The sequence below is a fragment of the Oncorhynchus mykiss genome, chromosome 21 (genome assembly GCF_057628025.1).
Source record: "Oncorhynchus mykiss isolate SJ-2025 chromosome 21, ASM5762802v1, whole genome shotgun sequence".
NCBI classification, from domain to species: domain Eukaryota; kingdom Metazoa; phylum Chordata; class Actinopteri; order Salmoniformes; family Salmonidae; genus Oncorhynchus; species Oncorhynchus mykiss.
The window spans coordinates 11,492,501-11,517,537 of record NC_143042.1 but is presented as its reverse complement, the minus strand read 5'-3'; the positions used below and the strand labels follow the sequence as shown (position 1 = coordinate 11,517,537).

At 43.4% G+C, this 25,037-nt stretch overlaps 1 protein-coding gene across 2 annotated transcripts in view; it reads left to right on the top strand.

Annotated features, from left to right (window-relative positions):
- Positions 1 to 2,411: 2,411 nt before the first annotated feature.
- Positions 2,412 to 25,037, top strand: part of LOC110499977 (muscarinic acetylcholine receptor M2) — an 82,072-nt gene continuing 59,446 nt past the window's right edge. The window contains exons 1-2 of one of the 2 annotated variants that reach the window (XM_021577062.3): positions 2,412 to 2,607; positions 6,297 to 6,447. The gene's annotated coding sequence lies outside the window, so the exon portion shown is untranslated. The remainder of the gene's footprint in view (positions 2,608 to 6,296; positions 6,448 to 25,037) is intronic. The other variant, XM_021577063.3, reaches the window with a different exon arrangement.

Sequence of the window (25,037 nt, the reverse complement as noted above, 5' to 3'; positions counted from 1 at the left end):
CCTTGGAAAGTATTCAGACCCCTTCCATTTTTCCACATTTTGTTTTCCATATTACAACCTTATTCTAAAATTGATTCAATCTTTTTTTCCCTCATCAATCTACACACAATACCCCATAATGACAAGACGAAAAGAGGTTTTTAGAAATGTTTGAAAATGTATTACAAATGAAAAACAGAACTACCCAGAACAATACTAATAATAATAATAATTCAATTGATTGGACATGATTTGGAAAGGCATACAGTATACCTGTCGATATAAGGGCCCACAGTTGACAGTGCATGTCAGAGCAAAAACAAAGCAATGAAGTCGAAGGAATTGTCTGCAGAGCTCCGAGACAGGATTGTGTCGAGGCAAAGATCTGGGGAAGGGTACCAAAAGGGCCTTGGTCAAGGAGGTGACCAAGAACCAAATGGTCACTCTTACAGAGCTCTTGAGTTCCTCTGTGGAGATGGGAGAACCTTCCAGAAGACAACCATCTCTGCAGCACTCCACCAATCAGGCCTTAATGGTAGAGTGGCCAGACAGAAGCCACTCCTCAGTAAAAGGCACATGACAGCCCGCTTGGAATTTCCAAAAGGCACCTAAAGACTCACAGACGATGAGAAACAAGATTCTCTGGTCTGATGAAACCAAGATTTAACTATTTTGCCTGAATGCCAAGCGTCACATCTGGAGGAAACCTGGCACCATCCCTACGGTGAATCATAGTGGTGGCAGCATCATGCTGTGGATATGTTCTTCAGCGGCAGGGACTGGGAGACTACTCAGGATCGAGGCAAAAATGAACGGAGCAAAGTACAGAGAGATCCTTGATGAAAACCTGCTTAAGAGCCCTCAGGACCTCAGACTGGGATGAAGGTTCACCATCCAACAGGACAATGACCCTAAGAACACAGCCAAGACAATACAGGAGTGGCTTCGGTACAAGTCTCTGAATGTCTTTGAGTGGCCCAGCCAGAGCCTGGACTTGAACCCGATCTAACATCTCTGGAGAGACATAAAATATCTGTGCAGCAATGTTCCCCATCCAAGCTGTCAGGGCTTGAAAGGATCTGTAGAGAAGAATGGGAGAAACTCCCCAAATAAAGGTGTGCTAAGCTTGTAGCGTCATACCTAAGAAGGCTCGAGGCTGTAATCGCTGCCAAAGGTGCTTCAACAAAGTACTGAGTAAAGGGTCTGGATACTTCTAAAAACCTATTTTTGCCTTGTCATTATGGGGTATTGTGTGTAGATTCATGAGGGGGAAAAACAATTTAAGACCTTTTAGAATAAGACTGTAACATAACAAAATGTGCAACAATTCAAGGGGTCTGAATACAATCTGAATGCACTTTATATGAGGGTGGTTGGGTGGTGGTTGGAGCATTTTGCATTTTTCAAACTGAAAAACAGCCTTTTCCTGCAATCTAGAACCATAATCATTATGCTTTATTAAATGTAAAAAATATATGTATTTTTTCTGCATATCTAAGCATATCTAAACTGTCTGTATCCTCCTGACTGGTGGTTCTTTTTTTAAACAAACGAAATATGCTTCTCTGCATCTCTGCTAAAAATCTGGGTAAAAGATTGAAAGGAATGTGAGTCTTATTCAGTACATTTAGTAAACGCTTGCTTTTCTAAAGTCTGCCAACCTTGCCAGCAGGCATGGCTAAGATAGTTAGACAAGCTAGCTACTCGAACTTGATTGATAGCCTGTAAGCCATCAACATTGCTAGGTGGCTAGTAGTATTACAAAGAAACAACAAATAAAAAATGAAACAGGACACATGTGAGGGCGCCCATGTGCTCCCTTTGATCTTGACGCCTCTGTGCGCAGTCAATGCTGCGCTCATTCAGCATGAGGAGGCATTGTTCTGGGATAGGTTAAGTCGTTTTAACCAGCGGCTAAACAAATCTCATATCACTGAGAGTGCTGTGCAGTTCAGCACGTACGGTCAATTGGCTAAACTCCTTTTACTCCTCCTCTGCAGAGGTCTGTTTTGAAGACGATCAACCAGCAGCTTTACCTTCGTATTGACTTTCTCCCCAGGTTTTCTTGCTCAGGCGTCGTGTGCGCTCTCCATGGTTCTGAAAGGCATCAACGCAATCCGCTCAAACAAACGGCCTTGGCTACCCAGACGATATTTCACAAGTAATGCAAATCAAGTTTAGGCACATTCAGAGCACAACCAATGCAACCATGATAGGACATATATCATTTGTATAGTATACAATATAATTATCACGCAGTTTGCAACTCTGCATACAATCAGTGTAGAACATCACCGTCGGTTTTGTTCGTCAAAAAGCAAGACAGGTACGCAGGGGATTTCACCAGCAACAAATATTCTAAGAAATTCTGCACTGTGCACCGCCCCCCTCTAACTCTCCCGCTCTCTCTCTCTCTCTCTCTCTCTCTCTCTCTCTCTCTGTCTCTCACATACACGCTCTCCTCCCTCGCCACTTTCTCCAGCCAAGAAGCCAGCTTTGCCTCCCCAGCTTTACTCTACAAGCATGTCCTCAGACGTGCAGCCGTGTGATGAAGCGGACCAACTAACTTCCAGAGAGCACCGGACGAAGGTAACCCGCTGCACGAGTAGCAGAAAAGCCTGAGAGCAGGTAATTAACTCACCAACATAGGTCATGCAAATCTTAAGATTTGGTTAGAGAATGGAGAGAATTGGTTAGAGAATGGAGAGAATTGCGCATGATAGGGGGATATCAATTTACTTGGGATACGTGTATAATGTAACAACATCAGACGTGGCAGGATACTGACAGAACTTTGTGCGCAACAAGCAAGGTTCGACTTGACCTATGGTATATGAATGTCTTTCTTGGGCATTCACTACATTATACTGAATCAACCGATGCTATGCAATAGAAAATATCGCATAGGAGTCATATTTCCTATCGGGGGATATAATAAACGTGTTTATCAGTGACATGGGAGTGGAGATGGTTTGCGCTTTAGACATGGGTATCTGTATATTGTGCCATGCCGTGATGCGGAATGGAATTGTCACATTGCGCAATGAAATTCAGCTTAGCAAATAAATAAATGATCATAGTGCTATGGAGATTGTTTTCTATCACCTGCTGTTGTCGTCAATATTGGAATGATTCTCTTTTATTTTGGAAAAGTAAAAAGTATTACATTCTCATATGATCCATATCTTCCTTTCAGTGGATTGTTTCTGCATCCAACACAAATGAAACGATATATACAAGGGTGGTATACAATGTTACGATAATAATCTTTAATAAGTTGTCTTAATAATTACAATGATCATAAAGGGAATATTACATTTTCCCCCATTTGCATGTGTGTGGCCGATCCATCTATGGAGCGGTTCCTTTCTCTATAGGAATGGTATTGCGCATCCCCGTGCCAAGCACCTCTCCAGCATAACAGCAAGCATTTCGTGAGAGTTGGAAAAATGTTTCTCAAAACAAGTTCAACAGAATCGAATTTTCCGCTTGGGCTATGGGCTACTACAACTGTATTGCGTTAAGCTGTTATTCTATTGTGCGACACAAAGAGGGTATACCATTTAAATATGCCGTTGATTTGTGTTTTGTATATGTTAATGTTTAAAATATTTAAAATAAAAGTTTTGAATAATCGTAGTCATTTTGCTGTGAAGTATGAAGCATCCGGAAGTTGACGCGTGATTTGGACTCGATGTCCTTGATTTGGAGACCTTCATACCTCGTGCAAATACGACTCTGTCCATCCAATGGGGACAGAATGCTATTGCTGTGTCCCCTACCCCACAAAGGAAGACAGGGAATGGTTTGTCGATTTCGTCGTCAGCCTCCATTAATTTATGCCCCCCACCATCATGACGATAAATGGACAGCACGCTGCATGAACATACGTGCTCGAATATGTTAAAGAGAGGAACTTCAATTATTTCACCCAATGCGCAATGAGTTTACTCGTGGTTGTTTTGCAGTGGTGGTGAGAGAAGGGTTTCGATTTAGTGACAAACAACAGGGTTTGTTCGACTGTGATGAAGCTGCATGTCTCACTGAATGTGCGCGTAAAAGCGCGCTTGGCACTGCGCGAGCAACCCCGAAGGATGAGTTTGGATATGGCTGGTGCATGTTGACACAGATTAGCAGATTGTATGATTGTATAACGGACAGCATTAACAAGATTGTGAGCGATTCCAGATTTCTTAACAGATCATATAAGAGGGCTTGCCTCATTATGTAGGTTGCATGACGTGTTTCAGAAATTGCGTCAAAATCAAGTTTTGAAATGAGCCACGGCTTTTGTGTTTTGAGGTCGCTGGAAGCTGGTGCAATTCCTCACGACAACGTCACAGTCGTGGCAAGCCTTTTGAGGTTGGAAAATAAAAATGTGCTTTGCATCGATTACCATCCCCATGTGATGTATGGGTCCCTGTGATCTCCAACAAAACTCTGGTCACACTGCGGGAGAACAAATGTGCCTGGCTATTCATAAATAGCCCCATAGACTCACATAAGGATAAGGATATGCATTTATCAGACCGGGATAAAGACACACTGTCTCGACTGTCCCATCTGTAAACTGTAAATATGACTGTTTTTGATCTAGTTGATGATGGCGATGAGAAAAAAACATGAATTATTTTATAGATTAAGAATCTGTGCTTGCATTACTGATTGGTCTCCCAAGTCTAAATGACGTTGGCCATTTAACAGATTGCAGAGGGGGCGAATGCTTTGAAGAAGGATGCAAATGTACCTCTTGCTAATGTGTCTGGTGTGTTTGATTAATTAGTGCACTTGATGCATTTGAGGTCCAGGTGCAGGTTGAAAAACGTGGTCATCATTTCTAACAAAAAGGCGCGGACTCTGCACTCTCTCTTTTACGTGCGTAAGTGCACTGGTAATTATTATGAACAATGTGACCCTGAATTCATTGTTGAAATTAATTGGTTTTGTGAGATAAAGACTGGCCAGACTCAACACTAGACCAATTGAATACTGAATAATTGTTGGTAGTGGTTTGGTTCTTGCAAAGTGTATTTGGTACTGGTACAGCTTGGCTGATAGGGTGCATTCTGGTGCTCACAATTAAGAGCCTTTAACAGAATGGTTATTGGTATTGCCTTTGCGCTATCTTCACAAAATAACATGCACGGGTAACCTAGTTTCATTTCCAGAGGAAAATACGATTGTTTTTTGTACAGCACTGCCATGTACAGTACAGACCCGGAATACATTTGGTGTATTTCGTTTTTCCATATTACGTGCTTGCCATCAGCTATGGTGCAGATCAGACACACACCATTGCATCAGATTATTTGTATCCTACATTATTATGTGAGCGAGCTTTTGAGAGGGTATTTTCTACCTCATATCCCCTGTCACAAACATCACATTTCTGAAAATATACAAAGGCCCTTATATAATTGCTGAAAAGCTTACTCGACTGATTTTTCCTGATTCCCTCCTCCACGGTAGGTGGGGTGAGCAGCAGTACACTTGTATAATATTTTACCGTTTAAGATGTATTAAGCTGTATGGTCAAGGGGTCACGCAGCACAGTCCTAGCAATTTGTGTGAAAAATTTGCACAATTCTTTAAGCTGTCAGTGAAATCCATACAATGCGTTGTCGATTTATCCACAGGTAAATACTCTAGCTATTTTCGTATTGGTTATCATACTTTATGCAAGCTGTACCGAGCGAGGTTGTTTTGGAAAGGATCCGTTTTTTTTACCACTTATGGTAGCATTTGCATGTACTTCTTCAGTAAATATTTACTAAGTTTACACATCGAGGACACAGTCAGTACATTACTGTCAATATATTATCGATATCACATTAGAAACGCAACCATTAAAGAGTAAGCATAATTTCCCTGTGCCGTTGTGGTTTATGACCACGATTATCCCATACTGTACTGTATAGGTATATACTAACCCTTAGGGTAACACGTTATATAGGGTTCATAAACCATATTCTATAGACTTGGAGATCTGCATCAATGTGAATATGTTGTGTTGCATATTGGCTGCTGTGGTTGACATGCTGGCTTACTAACCATGTGAGTAAAGAGGAAGAATGGGATTTGAGTTTGTGTGTAGGGAGAAGCTATGAATTAATTCATTTTTACCTATAGGGTCGTTTTTTTATCAGTGTTCATTTTTGTTTTACACTCATTCTCCAATGTATCTACACCAACCATGAGATAGATGTTGAGTTTGTTCAATGTCATCCCACTAAAGGTGGGACAAATTGACAGGCTATATTGATTTGGCAGAGAGAGTTACCATTTAGTGAGATGCTATTTGTGTGTTTTCTCTATAGGGGCACCCCAAGTTGACCCCATCCGGAGACTTCTTCCTGGGCTGAACACAATGGAGACTGTTTGACAGTGGAAGTGGAGGTTTACTGTACAGTAGCTCAGCTGGAGTTCCTCACCCCTTCATGACATGCAGTGAGCCGATGCCACTAACAGGTATGGTGGACAATTGTAATTAAGATGAATGACCTATTGTGATTTTTAAGTTGTTGCTGCTCCAGAACATGTTACTTACACTTTTCTAAATGGCTTTCATGTTTTGCATATAAGCCATCTATAGAGTTGTGGTCTGTTAGGAGAGCAGCAAGTGTCTGCTTGAGAGGGGCCACTTGAATGGCTCTGGAAGTCACACAGGTTCCCTGCCTCACTTGAAAGAGCAGCTGTTTAAGAGCAAAGTAACTTAAGGTAGCAGGCGTAAACTAAACACCTGAGCGGGGTCCCCACATCCGGTTTTCAGGAGGAAAGGAAGCTACGTTGAAAATACTGTATCCCTGAAAACAAGATGTTTCCCCGCTGAGGGTGGGAGCAGAACAGGCATGATAATTACTCACTTGTTGAATACAATTGCAAAGTTAACACTTAACACATAATGCGCTCCTAGCTTTGCCTATACATTCCCACCATGTGCGCATCATGTATGCTCACTTTTAAATGAACCCAGGCTCTAATGGAATGTTCGAGAGGCTGGCACCAGGGGTGCATTTGATATAGCAGCGAGGAGCAAAGGTGTATTTTTAAAAGTTTACATTTAGTCGGTTGTGTGTTTGATTCAACGGACATAGGCCTTTAGTGCAGTAACCCAGCGGTGGTGGGGCTGATCGAGCAGTGGTGCGGTGCACATCAGTGGAGCTGAGAGATGGCACCAGCTGAAAGGAATGCCTGATTATCACGCTTTCAATCACAGCAGGCTGCCACATCGACGCTGAGCTGCTGGTGTTAAATCACACTTTTTCATTTTATTCTTATGCAATTAACATTTTATTTTAGCTTTGTATGGATAAGCTGAGGCACCAGCGATGGAGGCTTGTTAAGGAAGAGGATGTAATTAGGCTAAAATGGGAGAATGGAATAAGAGAATGTGCAAACCTTCCACTCTAACATGTTGAGCACAATGGAGCGGTAAGGATGTTTAGCAAGTCCTCTCTAGGCGGTTTCTTGAGCAGCTACATTGACCATGCTAGTCCCACACCACTCAGAACACGGAGATGTGTCGAGATACAGCATGCCCATCTCCGCTCCAAATAAGTACTTACGTTGCACGTTGCATGATTTCCTGATACAACTCTGTAGCCTTTATTCTGTAACAATAGGGTTCTCGCAAGCCTGCAATTCAGCTCAAGGAACATTGAAAAATCCGGACAATCAAACCAGCCACGGCGCGTAAAATCCAGCTGAATTGTGCTGTCATAAGAGCAGTCATTACACCTGGTGCAGATGATGGGTTATTTATCTGACGTTGAAGGATTCAGAACTTATATAGTGTGTAACGTAGGAACTCCACAGCACTGAGTGATGCTCCTCCAGATCTTCGTCTAGCACTGTGAAGTATGGATCAAATAAAATAGTGTCATTGCATTTCCTACAAAGACTATTGGAGGTTGTTGAACTAAGCGGTATGTCGTGTGTTTTTCTTCTTCTTCTGTGCATTGTGTCAGCATATTTCATAAAAAAATGCTAAAGAGATGTAGTGACCCGGTAATTGGTTGTAAATTCCAAGCTTGCCGTTTAGTATTTCAGGGCTCTCTAGTCTATACGGTGGTGAATTACACTACCTCAGATGAACCCAGTGATGATTGTAGTGTAAAAGTTTGATAGAATACATCAGAAGCCATTACTCTTCAAAATTGGTTCTAGGTGATCTGTTTAGTGTCCCACAGGGTGAGACCTGAATACATTAAATCATGCAGGTTGGCATTTATTGGGATGACTTATGTAAAAGCTTATGTACTGGAGGAAGCTCTGCAGGGTAGTCACTAGCTGGCACAGCCACAAAGTCATACAATCGGATTTTAAACGTAACCCTCCAGGACAGGATTCATCCCAATAAGCGTCAACATGCTTTAATCATGGCCGGAGAAAATTGAAGATTTGTTGATATCATTGTAATGAATCATCCGTGCTGTATCTCTCTCTAACTCTCTTTCCTGGTCTCCTCCCTCTGAATTAGCCAGGCATCTAAAAGGTTGCAGTGTCTTTGAGGTGCACCGTGACACTGCTCCATTCTAATCAAGAGGGTTCACTGCATTAACCTTGGGCTAGCAGCTAGCCTATCAGCTATTGTTGGGACACAGCTTAGAGATGGAAGAACGAACTTCCCTACTGCTGTCTGTAGACAGTGCCGAATCCTTTGTTGTATCATAACAGAGAACCAAGACTGCTTAGTAATAGTAGTACGGGCCTCCCGGGTGGCGCAGTGGTTAAGGGTGCTGTACTGCAGTGCCAGCTGTGCCATCAGAGACTCTGGGTTCATGCCCAGGCTCTGTAGTAACCGGCCGCAACCGGAGTGTCCGTGGGCCGATGCACAATTGGCCTAGCGTCGTCCGGGTAAGGGAGGGCTTGGCCGGTAGGGATGTCCTTTTCTTATCTCGCACCAGCGACTCCTGTGGTGGGCCGGGCGCAGTGCGCTCTAACCAAGGTTGCCAGGTGCACAGTGTTTCCTCCGACACATTGGTGCGGCTGGCTTCCGGGTTGGATGCGCGCTGTGTTAAGAAGCAGTGCGGCTTGGTTGGGTTGTGTTTCGGAGGACGCATGACTTTCAACCTTTGTCTCTCCCGAGCCCCTACGGGAGTTGTAGTGATGAGACAAGATAGTAGCTACTAAACAATTGGATACCACGAAATTGGGGAGAAAAAGTGGTACAATTCAATAAATAAATGAATAATAAAGTAATAGTAGTACTACTAAGTAGTAGTACCATCGATATCACAATATATTTATCTGCCTGTTTTCAGTTCTCAGACACAGCTGAGGAAGCCTCAGGTGTTCCTAAGTCCTGCCACTCATCCAGTAATAATTCCGGCTGCCATTCCCGGTGCTTAATTGCACTAAGCCTCGGCACCGGATAAATCCGGCACTGCGCTTCTAGCTCCATTATTATTGGCTCCATAAAACATTCAGCAGTCCCCGCTCCCGTTGGAACCATGGCGGAGCAGTGACATTGTAATTTTGCAGCCAGATCTAATTCCTCCATGATGTGGGATTGGGAGATTGGAAGACAATCTCTCACACACAGGTTGGCTATTGGAGTTGCATTTGATGGTGAGGGACACAGAGAATGAGTCCAAGAGAGGAAAGTGTTAAGGGGTGATTTGTTTTCCCAATCCCCATTCTAAACTCAGTAGGTAGAGAATGATACAGCCAGTCTGGCTCATCTGGCTGTTATTGTTACCAACTCTGCCCAGATAGAATATACTGGACTCTAGAGGGATGTTTTCCACTACAGTGCTACTGCTGTTGATGCTGCTGACTGTGTGAATGTTTGTGAGAGAGCCTTGTGTCAATTTCTCCCCTTTCGGGTCATGAACACTAACGAGCAATTAGACAGGAAGAGGGACGATGATACGAGGCTGAAAAAACGTCTCCCTACAGTCCTGGTGAGTTTGAGCTCTTTCAGGCAGAGTCTGACAGGACTGGGCCTTTAATCATTCACAGCCACTAACAGGACCAGTGAGACTGTCTGAATGGGTTTGTGTTATGTCAGAAAGATAGCATCTCAAACATTTGACATTCACACTCCAGGAAGCCGTACAGATACACACGCACATAAACTCATGGTCACACAGCACACTGGCACACATACGCACACACACACACACACAAACTCCTATGCCCATCCTTTTCTCTTCATTCACCATTCCCTGGATCACCGTCATCATCTCTGTTTCCTGTTTCTCATCTACACACTTAGAAAAAAAGGTGCTATCTAGAACCTGAAACAGTTCTTCGGCTGTCCCCATAGGAGAACCCTTTGAAGAACCCTTTTTTGGAACCCAAAAGAGTTCTACCTGGAACCAAAAAGGGTTCTCCAATCGGGACAGCTGAAGAACCCTTTTGGAAAACTTTTTTCTAAGAATGTACCTTACAATGATGCCCTCTTTCTCCTGGATACTGGGCTTCCCCCAAAGGTTGACATGTCTACCAAGGTGATAGGTTAATCATGTGTATTTCTTGAATTAATTCAGCATTTCCCCTGCCCTAGTGGATCTGTTGTTTTCCCATCCTCAGCCATTCACTTTCAAGAACTAAGTGTTTTCAGCCCCTATGTAAAGGACTAACATGGTTTTAAAGGTCATTCTCACACTTTCAATTCAATTGTACTCTTAAAAGGCTTTAACATCTTAATTACTAATCCTTATTGTAAACCTCTGTAGTTCTATGTCACCTTTGCCCTGGTCCTGTCCTCTGACCATTAAGGAACCCTAAATGCCCCCCACTCTCGTCAAACTAGAACGCTTTATTTCATTCTCTGTTCAGTAGATACTGCCAAAACATACCATTGAAAGGAATTGGCACGAAATTACAGCATCAATCCATTTTTCCGTTTAGTCCTGTTGCGAGCCTCTTGCAACATAAATACTATCATTTTTTTTGTGGTGAATGTTCAGAACTGCAGAATGTGCCAAAGAAGCAAGTCTGTAAATTGCCTATGCAATTTTACAAAGCAATTGTGCTTCTCCCATACCAGTGTCAGTGGAGAAAAAAAAGGCAATCTGCGAAAATTAAACTTCAATTAGAGTAGTGGAGAGACTACTGCTTCACACAAAAGCTCCATTTTGTACAGGCCCACACGCTCTCACCAGCTAAACACAGGCCCTGAACTGAAGATAATGACGGAATCATAGCAGAGAAAAATGCTCCTGTCCAAGACGCTGGCTAATTTAAGGAGCAGAAAGGGAAAGGGAAAGGGGGATACCTAGTCAGTTGTACAACTGAATGCATTCAATTGAAATGTGTCTTTCCTCATTTTTTTTTTCTCTGGGATTCAATCCAGCAACCTTTCGGTTACTGGCCCAATGCTCTAACCACTATGGTGGTGGATCATGTTGAACACGTGTTAAAACCGAGCGATACTAATGCAGGCAATGATCATTTGAGGTTACAGATTCAGCAGTGCCTCAGTTGATTCTTGTGCATTTGTGAGTGCAGACCTGTTTATACTGTAGCTTCAGGTATAACTCATTTAACCTTTTGTTTCTTTTCCACTATGTTGTGTAGTAAAGTTAGATTTACTGCGGCTGTCCATTCTGTCTAACTATACGTAAACGCAAGACAAAGTCCAGATAACGGTTGTAAATACCGCTGCCTTGTTTGTCTTGGATGGCATTTCGTAGATGTCTGTTATTTTCTTGTTATTTCTCAGAAAGAGCAAAGATGTGTGTCTAGCTGTGCCCGGGGGGACAGTGGAGGGAAATCACTGGAGAATGTAGATATATCCCAAGGAGGAAGAGCGACAGGGACAAAGAGGAAACAGGGTCATGACATACTTCCACTATCAAAACAAGACCAGGACGACTCCAGACATATGATATTTCAGAGACATTTCCATAAGCCAGAAGCACAACATGTCCGGATCATCCAATACCTAGATATCTAGCTAACTTTCTCAACCTCAGGCTGTCAGTGAGAGAAACGACCAGCCATTTGGCCTATAGACCTGCTGCACACAGATCCATGACTCGACCCGACATTCATGAAGAAACCATTGTGGACAAAACCCTTTCCAGGTGGCTGAATTGACATTTGGAATAAATGCCATGGAGAAAGAGTGTATTTCAGCCATTTGTGTGCGTTTTAGGAACTGTGCCCGGCCGTCCCCCCGCTGATTCAATGTGGTATTTATATGCGAGTTCTGTGGGTTTTTGAAAGGATTTATTATTTCCGTTATTATCTTTAGACTCCCCGTTGAGTCAGCTAGCCGTGTCAAACTGAACGGCCCCGTCTGATATGCTGTTACTTTGAGTTGGCAGAGACAGGGTTGCCGAGGGGGCCCAGAGAATACAGTGTGTCCGTGTAACACAAACACACTCGGGGGATAGATTCTCTGAATTCACACCCTCTGACAGACCTCTCCAGGAACCATCCAAGAAAGGAGTCAGGACGCTAAAGAAAAAGAACAAGAAGCACAACCAGAGAAAAAGTCTGGGCTTGTCAGACCAGCTGGAACAAAGACGAGTAGAGAACAATGAACAGGCAAGCGAGCGATAAAAAAATAAATAATTCCAGGACAAAATCAGAGGGGCTTCGGCTCAGAGACAAGAGATAATTGGGAGCTGTTAGAATGCAGGAGACACTATTCTCTCTGCTTCACCGTGTTCCGTGAACGTGGAGGTGGAAGGTATTTGGTTATTGTCCTACTGGTCTATCTCATCAGTCAGGATGGTGGCAACCTGGCCATAGATATATCAGACCAGATGCCGTGTGATGAGTGTGTCTGTGACGTATTGGCCTACATCCTGAGGTGGCGGTAGGTACAGACAAAATTCAATTTTCTTTGCTGTTTTTACCAGTCAGTCCCCATCCTTAAATACCCCTGGCTTTCATTAGAGAAAAGCCTGCAGCTCATTTCAGCAAGCAAGTCCTGTTGTGAGTATAAGCAGCAGGCCGCAATGCTGTCTTTGTTGCAGTTAAACAGAACTACAGGGAAAAGGGAGGGATTGGTTGCCAAAGAGTAACTACTTTCTTCTGTAAATAACAGAATGTCTTTGGATATATAACAATAGGCTTGTATAGAGATGAATACATGCTGAAAAAAGTTGAATGAGAAATCTGCTCTGCTTTATTCCATCAGACTAAACGTACAGTATGTGCATTCAATGTAGATATAATCTTTACTCCACAGACATTGGTTCTGAATTGGCTGGTGTTGGCTGAGTGGTGCTGTCAACCAAACTGCCTCATTTTGCCTTTAAGGTCACTCAGATCCTTCTCATTATTATGTGCATGGTGAGAGAACATTTCTGCGAGCCAGTGGTGACTCACCATGGTCTTGCCTATTGACTGAAGTCTGGAGGCGTGACAGCTTTCACAGTTTTGGGCAGTGGAATGATGAACTGCACTTAAACTCCCTAGCAGCGATAATGTCAGGAGAGAGCATTAAGTCTAGGTGACATGAATGAGAAAAGAAAAACATGTAAACAATGACTAACATTTTAACCTGTGTGAACAGGATGACAGTGGCTTAGACTTGGAAGATCAACCACTTATTGGCTATGATGGAAAGGTCTCCAGAGTAGTACCACTTATTCAGCCTTCCTAGTTGATTTATACCTGATTCATTTGGAATACGTCTCCATAGATCCAAACCAATATGGCCTCCTGTCTCCCAGTGTATCAACCTGTAAGCAAAAATATTTGAAATAGGCTGGGTAGAATCATTATGTCTGCCATCACATCAGGCATCACATACCTTGGAATTAATCCAGAAGGACCCGGATTCTCATACTGAGTTAATTGAGAATTAAGCTGTGTAATTTCGTGGCTCTGGAAAGAGATCCCTAGGGGACGTCTTTCCAGTGATCTATTAACTTGTGATTTATTGGTTCAGTTGTTCTCCTTTCCATCGCAACCTGACCTCCTTCCTCCTCTGTTTCAGTTCATTATTCTCCCTCTCCTCTCCCCACAGTCGCCTGTCTGTCTCCATCTCCCTCCCTCCCCTCGTGTGTTCTCTCTAGCTCTGCTTCTCGCCTAAGCGCTGTGATGGGCTTTTCCCATGCAGCTGGTTCTTAATGGAGGCCCTGCTCCAGAAAGCTGATGTTAATGTTGACTGGGATCACCGACTCTCCTCCGAGGCACAGAGTGGTGAGAAATGACTGTGCTACCTCCAGCCGGCCTGGCCCAATAACTTCTCATGTATGGATCCGGAGGCCTGAACAGGGGAAAAGCGTACTGTTTGGGTTTAGAGGAGGGGTGAGTGGGGAGAGGGGGGAGGCGGGAGGAGTAGGGTGTTTATGATAGGATGTGTATGAGTGTATACTGATGTCTGAAGAAATTAAGGTGAATGATAGCAGGTCATGAAGGATGATGAAGGAGGGTTAGTATGCATTTGGGAGACATCCATGCCTGACAGGACAGTGTGTTAATAAAACAGGGAAAGTGGGCCTGTTGCTCCCTCAAGTATTGGTTCGTCCGTCTTGCTGTCAACAGCATTGACAGTCAGCCTGCTCTGCTCCTGCTCTGCTGTGCCAACCTCCCTTAACCTCACAACCCTGTCTGACAGCCCTGGAGATGTGCTCTGTTCTGAGAAAGAGAGGTGTGTGTGTGTGTCTCAAGACGGTGCGGTTAGCCTCATTTACATCAGAGGATTGGTCATGACAGTGACCCTCGCTGACGAACGTAAGCAGACAGAGATCCCCCCGTCTGTTTTCTTCACGTTCTGCCATCAGTCCCCGGCTCAGAGTCTGTAAAGCAGCCATCCATGCCACAGCCTCGGTGACAGCACAGGAAAAATCACATGTCATCACTCCACACACCGTCCCCTCACATTCCCAGGGATGCGTATCCTGCCAGCCTTGCTATGATCTCCACAAACCAGACCAGGCATCCATTTTACATTGAACGGGGGTGGGGGCTGGTTCCATCCTGATTGGGTGACGTTCTAGTGTCTGTGTTATTTGTGACTGTTGGAAGGCCATGGTGTGCGAGACCCAGATACGCATAGCGACTCATTCCCCAGTGCTTAGAGCCAGGAAAGACCGATCCGTCATGCAAAGATCACCGTTGTCCTGTCTCTTTGAAGTGATGGTTGGATTTGGTGAGGCAGGACACAGTGCCTCCGGTGTGAAAAGGTTCTACTACCGCGGGGCGACTCGTTCAAAAACGCAGTCGCGTTCCATAAGTATGTATGAGACCAGGTGTGTAGCCAGGAGCCCAGCCAAGTCAATCCACTTCCAATTCACCCTTGGTTGGGAGTAATCCAGTATGTAAGTGTCTTTTTAATATTTTCTTTGGAAGTTGTGGTAACCCTTGCTCTCACATAAACCTACAGGGGAGCAACATTAATCAAAAGAACACAGAAGGGGTTTGATGGATAGGGTTGATGATTTGAATTTCCCCTTAGAAATTATGGTTTTATTCGTCTCATCTATGGGCTTAAATCAGTGGAACGTCCGTTCCAACGGTGCCCGGCCCTCTAAATTGCATGCAGGACTCAAAAACGGGAGATTTATCGACTTCCTCCACTGGCCTGCATGAATTATTTATTAGTCAATGTCTCTCACACAAACCCCAGCAGCTCTTTAATCCACACTGATATTAGCCTGCCTGACTGTATATTGGTGGACTGAGAGACGTATAAAAACCGAACTTCTGCGACAACACATCTCTCTCTCTCTCTCTCTCTCTCTCTCTCTCTCTCTTTGTCTTCAGTTTATCATGCAACTTTGAAAAACTTTGTTTACTTTTGATCTCAATGCTTTGCCCGGTTGACCCAATGAGGCATTGTGCAGGCGGTGTCTGCCAGAATGATGAGGTATATGGTCTTAGATTATCCTTTGAATTACCTGTTTCTGTGCATGTAAGATTGGGAAGGAGAGAAAGAAGCTGGCAGACTAGGGGGATTAGGAGGGGCTGATACCCAGAGTAAAGGCTGTCAATTTGTTCACTGTGAGGAGATGTGATTGAGCATGTCTGCTGGCTACTTGGACCACAGCCCCACGTCTCCCCAGTGCAGGGATTGATTGAGTCGTACCTGCCTAGGGTTCCATTGGCCCTGCGCCTGTCCACGGGCCACGTTCCCTCTCCCTGTCCAGTCTGTCAGCCCCTGAAGTTATGACATCATGAGCCCCCTCATAAGGCACCTCCATTGTTTTGAAATGAAGGGACATCAATTTCCCAGACTCCACTGCCCAGCGGATGATTTGTGAGTGCTATTATACTCAGAAATCGCTCTGGAAAATGGCTGCGGAATGGAGAGAGTTTGGGAGGGGTGACTTGCTGCATGGAAATGGTGTCTAAGCTGCCTGTTTTGGCCAGTTCCAATAGTGGTATTTCACCCTTTTGGGGTCAAAACCCCACATACACCTACATGTAGATCTACTCAGATTACAGAGTTGATTATCATGATTATTAAGCTACTATTTTTGCCCTGAAAGTGGCATTTGGAGAAAAATATGACTTTGTAGATAGGACTGCCAGCTAAGAGAGTGAGAGATGGAAATAAATAGCGAGACAGATGCAAAAAAATGACCAATCACCTGGATGTCAATGGAGCATTTCCAGAACTTTCTCTCTTGTCATTTGTAGAAGCAGCAGACCTGGGTACCATCCAGTTGACAGGTTTTCATGTCGAGGCTTGACTAATTAGTTAGAAAGCCATCAGAGTCAGAAATAAACTACTGACTATTCGAAACACGCCTTCCAAACTTGATCACAATGGATAGGTAATGCATTATACATTCCGATTTCATTATGAATAAAATAAAACATTTTTTTGTACGGAAAGCGTGTGTGAAATTGTTTTTATTTCCTTGAAGAGTACCAAAATATGGCAACAAAATATGAAAATGTAAAGATCAAGTCGCATTCATATTTCAAGTCTGCCCTAATTCAATCTCCTCTATTTCCTTTTCAAAACATTTGTCCACATTTCAACTCTAAACTTTAACGGATGTAAGAGTGTGAATCTATTTAGCGTCCTTTCGGGAAGAAGTAACTTACAGTACTTTTGCTTTCAGGAGCCACTCGGCTCGACACAATACGTGGTCAAATGCAGAAAGTTATCAGTGACATGCAGGAACGTAACGTCCTCTTCACCACTCACCGAAGAATTCAATTCTCCCACATGGACATGACAGCAGAGGGCTATTCTGCATGGGCAAGATAAACATTACAGTGGAAAACAGTGAAATAATAAATGCTGAAGGAATATGTTGGGATATTTATCTGAAGGGCCTGAAGATTGGGCCGAGGTGGGGAGAGGACTTGTTTTTGCCATTGGCAGATTGTGACCAGACCTTCTGAATACTAAACATACTAGTTCCTTTTGTTTTCTGATAATCCATCCCCGTGCATTGTTGACTGTAGATGACAACACAATATCCTGGTCTTTGCCCGTGGGAGTGTCACTGATGTTTGGGACGGGATTTACTAGGTTCGGTAGTTATTCCCATCTTTTCTCTCGTACACAACAGCATTTGCGTTTACTATGGCCATTGTTATGGCAGGAAATTAGAAAACAAAAAGTCAATTTTAAAATAAGCGTTGTATCCATTAAACACAAACCAATTCTCGATGGATACAGAACCAAACAACGCAAAATAGCAATATCTGAAAAGAGCCATTGAGATGCCATCGGTATTGCAGCAATTGCAATGTCAAATATACAAACTGTACAAGTTCTCACAGAGTTCAAATCGACAGCATAAACAATGCATTCATTCACACAAAAAAGCTGTATATTCCTATATGTTCCTGCCAGGAGTTCACAGTTAAGCTATGAGAATTGCATTGTGTAAACTACAAAGGGAACAGGATAGCCTAAATCTCTGTCACTGTAGTAACCTCTGACCTCAGATAGTATTACATCAGAGTTGAGAGAGAAGACGTCCTCTCCATCCTGTAACCTTTGTTTCACCCAGATATCCTCGCCTGCTTTTCCAGGAGTATCCCCTGCTATTCCTCTTGCAGAGGGAAATTTAATTTTAAAAGGACTCCTCGCCGGAATTCTTTCTAGTTGTGAATGTAATTATATTATCTCAGAGAAAACCCCTCCTCCGTTCTTTTCCCATCAGCTACTAAACCTCTGGGAGTGCCACCATTGATTCACTCTACTGCCTGATGATGAGTTCATACAGCGCTCCACACGCACTGTTCCCATTTCTCACAGCCTTCAAATGTTTAGGTCTGATTTACATAGATTTAATACGTGTAGGTTTGAAAGGAAGGTCCAGCATTGCCATCAAGATTAACCTGATCAAATCAAATCAATCAAATCTCACTGTGCTGGATGGTGAAAGACAGTAGTTGGCCATAATGTCTGAGCTAACCTTTATGATACCGATTTAATATTGATTCACTTCTTATCAGCCCTCCTGTGGCTGGCTAACCCTCGCACCATTCTCTCCCAGTCTCTCCCCTGAACTTTAGACAGAAATCTTTTTATTCCAGTGTAAAGTCAGAGCTCAGCAGAATAGACTGCTTTCCTCCAAAGGATGATGAACACTGTAAAATCCCACTTTTCGATAGCAGGGATTTCTAGGGGGATGGGATGAGGTTGAATAAATATGCAGAGGCTGCATGGTTTTGTCCGAGAGCACAGAGTGAACAGACCTGCTTATCGGGTTTTAGATAATATGTGGGAAAAAAACAAATCCCCTGACCTCTGAATGTTTTTATCGTGGCGGTTTTACTAGCCTGTAGTATTCACTGCCTGCTTCCTTTAGCCATTAAAATCGGGGGTCCATTCTCCAACAGGCTGTTTTTGTAGTCAGACAGCAGCGAGGGGGGTGGCAATAGAATCTCGTTGATATTCATCTCACATTGAGCTAATTGTGAAGTTGTTGGGCTGTTTACGCACAAATCTGAAATTGCCTCATAAACAGATTACATGGGAAATGTACAAGAGGGAAGCGTTTGATTGAAAAGTTGCAATAGAAGACTGGTTGAGTGGAGGTTTCATGACTGTGTACAATTATATACGCTACTTCCAGAGAAAGATTTAATAAGCAATCACCCCTCTTGTCAATGTCTTCCAATATTAGCATAAATGAATCCTTCAGTCCATTACGCTAGTTTCTGTATGGATGTCATGCTTGATGATTGCCAGTCATCTCCAGTGTTATGTACAGAGCCAAATTCGTTGTTGTTCAGTTGATGAGAGAAGAACCTCGAAATCATATCAAGATATTAGAAGTCCAAAATAGAACACAATGCATTTTCCAAAGAGCACAATGCAAGATCAACAGCTGTTTCAACATAATCTTCCTCCTGCATGCTAAATTAATCACACACAAAAAGAGTTGATGTAGTCAGTCAGGAAAACATGGAATACCACAATTCATGGTATCCGTGTAGGGACTGCTCACTTGGCCAGCTTCATCTGAACCTATATTAGTCATAGGTATGACAACTCTATGAGTGACAAGGTCTAGGACAACAAGTGCCAGCCGCGGGTTCTACCTGCACCAGGGTCAACTACTATAATGTTTGCATTGTCATTCTCTAAATCACCTCGCTGGCGTCGTGACGGGAAAGGCCTTCCGCCTCCTCATTCTCCTCGTTCTCCTTAATGAGCGCAGTTAACACAAAGCAGGAATATACTGGGACATACTGAGTGGGAGAGAAAAACAGAAAGCAATGCTAATGGCTAAGTAAACAAACTAATAACTGGAGCGCTCGGCCCTGGGGTTAAACAACAGACCCCTCTAATCACTCTCTTTGATTCAGTTGCATTGGTATTCATACAGGGAGCAGCCGATGAACACGGTCAACTCCAGCCCCCGGTGTCTGAGACTCATGCCGGTACGTCGGAATGAACAAGCTGCTGCAGACATATTCACCCATGGAGAAAAACACAAAAACACATGTGTACGGTATGTTCCTGTAAAAATAGCATGCACCACTTTCTTAGACAACTGCAAGCAACTCATCTGTGACGGATGAAAGGTTGCTGAGAGCATTTGAGGTTGATCAATATCTAGGGTAGGCAGTCTGAGAATAACAATTCAAGTAAATACAAAGAGATCCATAATTTTAACAAATATACAGAAATATGGAATAGAGAGTAGTGAGAGCTCTGCATTGCAGAGATGTAGCAGAGGCTGATTGACGAACAGCTTTTCAAAATGGTATAATCAAGACGTTATAGAAGGCAGTGAGCAGAGACACGCACTACAGCTGGTAGGAAGGCACAAAGTAGACAACAGGGAGAGCTGGTTAAGACGTCAGCTAAAAGGTGATTCTCATTGACGAACATTTTAGAATAGACCCTAAGATCTATAACAGCCCCAGAACCCTGAGAGTCAAGCCTCGTCATACTCCTGAACCATGATAGAGCAGCAGCCCATACTTGGAACCCGGGCCCTGACAATTGGCGCGGAGGGACACCGAATGCTAGAACATTGCATTATGGGCTTTCCCTCCTGAGTATTTCAAAATGGAAACACTGGCAGGCCTATTTAATGGGTTATTCTAGCTATAGGGTATTTTCAAAGCATTTAACAGTTTGATAGCGGTGCAAATATGTTTTTCTGTAAAAGGAGAATTATACTAGTCTCTAGGGGGTATCAAATGGAAATGCTACAGTCTTTGGACATAAAACATCAATTTCACCGGGGATTGCGTGAGGGGAAATTGCGATGACTCTAAAAACATAATATGAATTATCAGGATAAAGGTAAGACCCAGAAGCAGACCGAGTTGAAGTAACAATGTTTATTACAGCAACAGGGGCAAAGGTACAGGTCAGGCAGAGGTCGGTAATCCAGAGGTGGGGCAAAGGTACAGGACGGCAGGCAGGCTTAGGGTCAGGGGCAGGCAGAGTGGTCAGGTGGGCGGGCTCAGGGTCAGGACAGGCAAGGGTCAAAACCAGGAGGATAAGAAAAGAGAGACTGGTGAAAAGCAGGAGCTGATACAACACACGCTGATTGACATGACAAACAAGACGAACTGGCCAGCGACAAACAGAGAACACAGGTATAAATACACAGGGGATAATGGGGAAGATGGGCAACACCTGGAGGGGGGTGGAGACAATCTCAAAGACAGGTGAAACAGATCAGGGAGTGACAATAAATAGGTTAAATCCCCCGTAGTTCATGATGCAAACTATTCTACCCAGGGGGTGTCCAATGCACCCCCTAGGTAGAATAGCGATGAAACCATTTGCTTGCTTATACCAGAGACAATTTGAAGTATAACTTCATGTCTACTATTTGCTGCATATAAACATCTCTCTTGAGTTTATCGTTCTCTGCACAATGTCATAGCAAGCTGTTGCGCAACATTAACTCACAGTAAGCCAGTGCATATGGAAACATCCTATTTAGACACCCATGGAGGTCTGCTATACTGTGTGAGCATGCTCCGCACCTATCTGCAGTCTGCACCCCTCTCTTCAAGGAGGGCTGAGCTGAGATATTTCCCAGATAAATGGTTCTGTCACCCAGTCAGGACGCCGTAGAGGCATGTCAGAGAGACAGAGGGCCTCATTAAGACGTCTTATAGCCAGCGCAGCACCGCAGCTCCCCTGGCCCTTCTGGAGCTGTACTGACCCAGGAGGGGTGATGATGGCAGACATCCTCTCAGAGCCCTCTGGGCCTTCCTGCCTCACCACCTGTACTCTACCCACCGGCAGGGGGGAGAGAGGAGCAGCTGCCATATTTATAAAGGTGATTCTGAGAGAGTAAAGGGGTAGGGTGTAGTTTCTCCGTTATATCTGCTTCTCCGTTATACGCTGCTATCTGCAGCTTTTTTACAAGGTTGAATGGGGTAACTTAAACTAACAGATTAAATTGACACCATACATTTCAGGCATTGATGGTAGTGATAGCATATGCTTACTTTTATAATATCTTAATTCTGCCTAATCAGAAACAATTGAATTTACTGTTTACCTCGAAGGCTTCTGTTTACCACTGAAATCACAGGGGGGTAAAGTCTAGATTGTAATTAGTTTCAGATGTTCTGCAGCTAAACCCTAGGAGATTCAGTTCAATCTTGAGTTGCTTATTCTCAGCTACAAAGTGGAATAGAGTATGTACAATTGATAGGCTACAATCTAAACCTTGCCTCAACCACCAGATGATCTCTAACCTACTACAGTAGTTCAGATCATTATGTTCAACAACCAACACAAGGACACCAGCTCTGACCTCACAAACCCACTCAGTCACATAATCGTACACACACTTTCATTTTTACACATGACCCTCCTGTACACACACACACACACACACACACACACACACACACACACACACACACGCACATATATGTATATATATATATATAAACACACACACACACACACACAGCGATGCACCAGCCAGGTCTAGAGTAAATCAGCGATCACAGTCTGTTGGGACAGGCAGGCAGCTTTATTAAATCAAAGCCCCCTCCCCAGAGGGCAGGGTAATTTATGAGGGAAGATTAAGGTGATGGAGTATGGACAAAGACAGCAGCCACAGCCAGACAGGATCCATGGAGAACCAAAGACCACACTTCACAGCCCTGATGGGCATTCTCACTGACACACAGATGACTCTCCAACCGGGACAGATACAGCTTGCGCCACAGACAGAGAAGAAGAGCGCCACAGACAGAGAAGAAGAACTCAACTTTATTGGAACTCAGCAGAAGCTGCCTGTCTTTCATCACCATATCGCTACTTTACAAGCGGCCTCACTTGTATGTTTAGTCAGCAAGCAATCTTCATCAGGTATTAACCAGATGTTGAGAAATATAGCTTGTGTTCAAAATAGCGAGGATGTGCAAAACACCAATGTAAGACCTTGAATGGTTTCTAATATTATCATCAGCAAAATTGGCGCCGGCAATGTCATGTCATATAATCTTTTTGAATTTCCAGTATCGTCATCATGTGACTGTCACTGTCAGGATGGGGTGTTCCCTGAAGAGCCAGAAATACCTTAATTAAACAACGGAATAAGAACTTCTCACAGTGATGCAAATTCCTCCAACCCGTTCCACATGATCAGCTCCCACCAGAGTGTACTTTCCTTTACGTGTGTCTGATCAAACTAACGGCGTCTCCTATTAGACTAATGAATGAATTATAGCCACAGAAACAAAGATCATTAAGCACATTTTCACCATGGGGACAAATCATTTGGACAATGTAACGTTGGACAATGTGAAGAGAAATGATCTGGTAGCCCACCAGTTCTACATATGGACTCTACGTTATCTGCATTGAAGAGAAAATTACCTCCATCACTCCTGTCACGCCTCAAGGGTGCCATTTCATCTCTGAGGGGCTTTGTGAGTTCTACACTGCCTTCTTGTTTCAGTGTGATTACTCATAACAGGCAGAGTAGGATATTGTCTGGCAGAATGTGTTGTAATGCACACACCCGCGTCCCATAAACAGAACACGATATCATATTTGAATCTGCTCTGGGATGACAGTGTACAAAACACAACCATAGCCACAGGGCTTATGTCTCATCTAATAACTTTTGTATTTTTTATTCCTTATTTTAATACCTCGTGTTCTTTCGCAGCCTGCGGTTCGGTTCATAAGCAGGTGTTGCATTCATTCTCCACTTAAGGTATAGTGCCAGGAGTGTTTTTATGTAGCGGCTGGTAAAGAGCTTTCAAAACTCTGTGTGGTTGTTTTTGTCGCACTGCTTTGCTTTATCTTGGCCAGGTCGCCGTTGTAAATGAGAACTTGTTCTCAACTAGCCTACCTGGTTAAATAAAGGTGAAATAAAAATAGAAAATAAATGACATTTTTCTGTTTCAAATATTTTTTATTGAACACACACAAGAATGGTGTATAGATATACAAGACATGTATACAATTCTTATCTAAACATAAGAGAGCAGACAGGAACAACAAGACCCAGAGTTCTGGGTACAAAACAAATAATACAAAACACGACATACAAGACAAGAACATGTAGAAGGAAAGAGGGTAGATGTCACCCCCCCACTTATTCCCCCCGTTTATCCCCCCTTTATTCCCCCACCCCCCCCAACTGCTCGGGTGGCAGGGCCAGCACATGATGCCCAAAGGTAGATTAAAATATTACAATTGAGAGTGCGTTAATAAGTACAAATTCACAGCGCCGACTCGTCCAAGTAGGAGAGGAAAGGCTGCCAGATTTGATCAAATGTTGATCATTTATTGTTCAGAATATATCTAATTCTTTCTAAGTGTACAGTGTTTGCCAATTCACTGAGCCATAATTTGGTAGAGGGCGCTTCCCTCCTTTTCCAAAACAACAAGATTAATTATTTTGCCGAAATGAGACTGTAAGAGACGAGTTGTTTTTGGGGGTTGGTTAATCTGTTTAGGGACTCAGACACTCTCAGGATTATCAGAAGCGAGTCTGGGTCTAATGAAGTCTCCAAAACTTCAGAGAGGATCCCAAAAATTCCACACCAATAACCATGCAAGCTAGAGCATAGGGCAAAGCTGTGGAGTAGTGTACCCTGCGCAGCCTGACATTTATCACACATGTATCAGGAAATATCCTATGCAGTTTAGTTTTGGAATAGTGTAATCTGTGTAATACCTTGAATTGTATGAGACGATGTCTGGAATTAATGGAGAATGTGTGGATATACTCCAAGCTCTCTTCCCAGTCTGCCACCGAAATGTCAGTCCCTAGTTCTTCCTCCCATTTTGCCTTAATGGCATGTGTAGAAGGTGTACTAACAGATTGAAAAGCATCATATAGACACGATATCAGTTTGTCTGAGGTGGGGCATATTTTTATGCATCCGTCAAACATGGAAGGTTTAGCATTCCCAAATGTTGGGAGGTGTTTTCTAACGTAGTCTCTAATTTGTAGGTATCTGAAAAAATTACTTCTGGGAAGATTATAAGTTTCCCTCAGCAACTCAAAGGAAGCAAAGGTCCCTTCTATATATAAATCCCCTATGATACTTATCCCCAACTCTCCCCATCGCTCAAAGGTGTTATCAAGGTTAGAGGGGGCAAAGGAGGGATTCCTGGCGACAGGGAGCATGAATGACATTGGTCTAAACTCAAAGTGGACTTTAATTTTCTTCCAGATTCGGACTGTGCTATGTATAATAGGATTGTTACAATAAAGTGACATCTC